We start from the raw sequence: 5,063 nt of genomic DNA, 5'->3' as shown, positions 1-5,063 counted from the left end.
CTTGCACTACCTCCAGAGTTTACGACCATGCATGATGTTTTCCATATTTCAATGTTTCAGAAATATGTGCATAACCCTACACGTATTGGATTATGTGCCAGTGCACAAAGATTTCTCATATGAGGAAGTGCCGGTCCGAATCTTGGATTGGGAGGTTCTAGTGCTTCGCACCAAAACAATCCTGATGGTCAAAGTGATGTGGATCCACCACATCAAACGAGAGGTGACATGGGAGCATGAGGGCAGTACGAGGGAAAAGTATCCCACCTTTTTCCTTTGAAGTACGTTCAATCTCAATGACGAGATTGCTTTTTAGGAGGGGAGAGTTGTAATACCCGAGTCTTATTATGTAGGTCCTTACGCCATTTCATTTTTTATTAATTCTTTAAATTAAAATTTTAAGATAAAGATTGTTTTTATTATCTTATTATTTTATTTTAAGATAGGTGTGCTTTTATTTTTACATGAGTTATTAAAATAAATTAAATACATGATTGTAAGGCCTTATAGAATTTTCTCTTAAAGCCCCTCAAATTTGTATTATTTATGAAAGAACCCAAATGATTCCTACCATTGGATTCGGTAGGTGAAGTAATTATTTTTCTACAATTAATCCTAACCATCCATTTCACCTAGCTTCTTAAGTAAGCTTTGACTAAGTCTTAAAATGATTCTCCTTCCCTTTTCCGTAGGTTACTTTAAGCAAAGAGGAATAAATCTTCTTCCTTCCTCCAAGTCTACACCTAAAGCAATCAAAGAAGGGAAAAAGACAAAAGACAAATCCTTCAAGTCTTCTCCTTATCCATTGGTCATCCTTACAAATTTGTGAGATAAGCTTTGACCAAGTGACATAAATTCCTATCTCCTTGTTGAAACCGTCGATCATCATCACAAGCTTGTGAGACAAGCTTTGACCAAAAGACAATTAAGCCTTTATCTCTTGAACCGTTGGTCCTAAGCTAAGAAAGAACTCATTTCCTTTTTCCTTCAAAACCTCACCAACGCCTTCTCCTTTTTCCCCTCTTCTTCTTCTTCTCATCTTCAAGTGTAAGGAAAAACCATAGCTTCATGTCCACCCTTCAAGCCGTGTGACTCACAAAAAAAGAAAGAAAATTTTTCTTCCTTCCCCAAGCCATAGCAAACGCCATTTTCCTTCTCTTCTTCTCCTCTTCAAGAAATCAAGTTCCTCTCATTTTTCTTCAAGTTTTGGACCTCCACTTTACCTCTTGAAAGAAGTTAAGAGCTTAAGGTATAAATCTTAATTGAACTCCTTTGCTTTTGATGTGATTTTGGAAGCTAACTAAATTGTTTAGCTTATATTCTGATGTATTTAAATTCTTATATTGCAAATAAACATGTATGCTTTGTTTTTGGCCCAAACCGAAATTTATTTAGAGAATTTGCTATGTATTTCTTCTATATTTGAAAATGGTATTTTAATAATTAACTTGATTATACATAATTGATGTTAGTTGATCTTTTGATATATATATATATATATATATGTTAATGCCATGTGTACTATGTTGAGATTTATTTAGAGGTTTTGCTTGGGTTTTATAATTTATACCTTGCTTTCGAAAGGTATTAAATGGGTAAAGCATAAGCTTGATTGTTTAAAGGTTTTACAAACTTTTTAATGGGTAATTTACTATACTTTATGCTATGTTTAATTTTAATGGGATATGTTATCTAAACTATTAAATATTGCTTGTGCAGTTAGAGTATAACATGCTCTAGTATTAATTATGTTACTCTTGTAAAGATTGGACAAAAGGTTAGTTAATTAAGATAATATTAAGGGTAGAAAGGATGTTAGATTGTAATATTATAGCTTTTTGGTTTAAAGGGAGGCCTAAAGGACATTTGATGAGTATTAACACGTTTATTATTTATTGAAATAGGATTTATATTGATGATTGGAAGTATCGAGGAGCTTAGAGATAAGTAACTATGACCATGCTTTTACACAAAGTTCTCTTATGAAAGAATGTCTCTCTCTTCAAATGTTCTTGTAAAGAAATTGTAAATGTATATTCTATGTACAAGCCTTTCTTGTTAGCCTCTGTTAAGCACCCTATCGATTATAATTGTTTATATGTGTATAAGGTAATGCATGCACGTAGATTCTAAGTCATGAGATTTTCATACATGCTCTTTAAAATAACTAATGCCCTACTTATATGTAAGCATGACATGAAATTTTCTTTTTCTAAAATTAAAATGCATATGCATCGGACTAAGAAAAGATAATGAAAATGTTTGACTGCAAAGAAAGGAAAAGAAATGAAAAGAATGTTAAGGTATGAAAATACGCAATTGCATGAAAGATGATGTTTAAGCTCATTCTTTTAAATAATGTTTTTTCTATTAATGAACTGTTAAATGAAAAGGATTGAAAAGTAAAGGATTGAATGAAAGAAAGAAAGGACTGAAAGGAAATGAATGTTCTAATGTATGAAACTACATAATAGTCATGACTGATAAATGAATAATGGTATCAAAGGACGAGACAGATTGTAATGCCAGGTAAGTAGTATTAGTGGTGTACCCAGTGCTGCACCCTGACGGAAAGGGATTCCTAACCTGCGGCCAAGGGCGGAGTCTAGGTCCAAAAAACTGCTAAACCCAATACACGAGGCGTAATAGTGTATACCGACCAAATGAAAGTGAAAGATGAAAGTTAAGGTATGCATAAAAGTATGATATAAATGTATGCATGAAAGTATGATTTAAACGTATGCATGAAAGTATGAAGTAAGTGTGTGCATGAAAGCATGACTAAACTCTTAACAGTTTATGCATGAAAGCACTGTTTAAATTTTTATGCATGAAAGTACTGTTTGAATGTTTATGCATGAAAATATTGTTTAAATATTATGTATAAAAGTACTAATTAAATGTTTATGTATGCATGTTTTCAAAAGAAAAAGAATAGATGATTAGTACGCCAACAGCATGGTGTAATGCTTACTGAGTATTAGACTCACTTTGTGTTTATATTTTAAACGTTCAGGTAATGACGAAAAGGCTGGGAAGCAGGGCATTACTGGAGAGGGAGAGGCAGACGTTTAGTGTCTTTTCTGTTGGTTCAACCTTACATGGATAATGGTCTATGGATGTTGTTTTTATGTTGGGATGGGTCCCTTGTAGGGACATTTTGTTGTGTTTGACTTTAAATCATGTATCTTTTGGTATAGTATAACCATTATGGTGGGGTCATGGTAAACCTTTATATATTGACTTAATGTCTTCTTGTACATGGTAGAGATGAAGTCTCTTTCTAACTAGAATAATTATGTTTTTATGAAAGGATGATAGACTTTGAGAGTCTGTTTTATGGAGGAATGTTAAATAGAACTTTTATCAGGTGTTCCTTTATTAAATTAGAAATTTAGAGTATATGTGTGTCATATTCATGCTGATCGCATATTACTAGGAAAAAAAAGAAAAAGATTACTATAGAGGGAGAGGTATGTACGTAGTGATTCCACCCTTCCCAGGACGAGGTTGTTACAAGGGGTGAGAGATTTGGGCGAGAGGGGGGTTGAGGGAACTAATTTGGGCGAGATGGCTTCCATGGGTGTTTTTGATTGCGTGCCATTCTATCCCATTGTTAGCCCAATGAGTGGCCCACGTAGCAAAAAAAATTGGAGGCTTTTTTGAGTAGGACTGTTCAATCGATCCAATCCGACCCAATGAAGGGGCTATTTAGATCAACCAAAAAACCAATTACCCAACCCGAATTGTTTTCAGAATAGTTGGGTATTCTGAACCCATTTTTTAAAAATATATAACAAAAATAAAAGGAAGATATTTTTAAAATGATAAATGCTGAAAGTATTTGATTAAAAATAATTATTGATGTTGAAGAACTGCATCACAGAAGAGGAAAAAAAAAAAACTGCATCACTTTTTAGAGGTAGAAGGAGGCCCAGATTTATCATGGATGTATAGGATCCTAAATGACGTAAACGTTGAGCCCACTAAAACTATTAGAAACTTAGAGCTCGTCGGCCTAATTTTGTAGCTACACTTATAACTCTCCAGAAGCCCACATTGCCAATCCTCGGCTTCACAAACCTTGCACCGCAGTGTAACTCCTCTCGTGGGGGAGTTGAATTAAAATCTCCTTGAAGTAGTTTATGTTTAATTTAGTTTCGTTATTTTGGCGATGGAAAAATGTCCTCTATGGGAACTTCAAAGGGAGTCATTGAGATTGCGAAGTTTGGGATCTACGTTTCCGTTTCGATTGTTCTTATGCTAAGAATCTTCATAAATTTATGGAAAATGTTTTTGTACATGGGTTTGTTTTTGGACTTTTATTTCCAGTCTACAAATCAGAATTTGATCATAATTTTATGGGAACTTTGTCTTGTGTTGTAAAAATTACTCTTATTGCTGCTGCCCTTGTGGTTCCCAACGAGTTGGAAATTCTATTGCCTGCATCTGGAGCTCGCGTTTATCGTCATCTTCCACCTTGTTATCTTTCGGTTAATAAACGGGTATCAGGTATTACCCAATTAGAAGCATAACGGGTATGGTTAATTCCGGTTCCACTTTTTACATGCTCGATCCGATGTTTTTTCAGGTCGGGTTGGGTCGATTCTTTCGGGCAGGTCGTGCCATGCGGCTTTTTTGTTCAGCCCATTTTTTAGCCCTTTAATTTTTTTAGCCCTTTAATTGTATGACTAGTTAGAAGATTTACTCTATTTTTTCATTTTCACGTAGTTTTTTAATATTTAACTTGTTGTTTAATTGTTTTGATTTTTTAATATTTCAAAATTTACTTCTTATATTTTTAAAAGAAATTAGATTAAATGTAATAAGTACGACACGCATCAGTTTTTCATTTGTTGACATGTGTCATATTTGCCAAGTGACAACAAAATGCTCCTTGACATTTTAGATGGAGATGGATTGATGACTTGCAAAATTTCATATTGTAGATTTTACAAGTTCACTCGAGCGAAGGCTTTTGGCCGCTCGAGCAAATTCAGGCAGATTCAAACGCTCGACTGCTGCTCGACAGGGAGCTCGAGCGGATTGCTGAAAAACAAAGA

General features: G+C 34.2%; 1 long non-coding RNA gene across 1 annotated transcript; it reads left to right on the top strand.

Moving 5' to 3' along the window:
• The first annotated feature begins 896 nt into the window (after window positions 1-896).
• LOC122313947 lies at window positions 897-3,369 on the top strand. Its single transcript, XR_006243555.1, has 2 exons — window positions 897-1,249; window positions 3,017-3,369. It is a non-coding gene; the product is annotated as an uncharacterized LOC122313947 (long non-coding RNA).
• Window positions 3,370-5,063: the final 1,694 nt, after the last annotated feature.

The sequence above is a fragment of the Carya illinoinensis genome, chromosome 6 (genome assembly GCF_018687715.1).
Source record: "Carya illinoinensis cultivar Pawnee chromosome 6, C.illinoinensisPawnee_v1, whole genome shotgun sequence".
In the NCBI taxonomy this organism is placed as follows: Eukaryota; Viridiplantae; Streptophyta; class Magnoliopsida; order Fagales; family Juglandaceae; genus Carya; species Carya illinoinensis.
The sequence above is the reverse complement of the archived record's forward strand: the minus strand, read 5'-3'. Positions and strand labels throughout refer to the sequence as shown.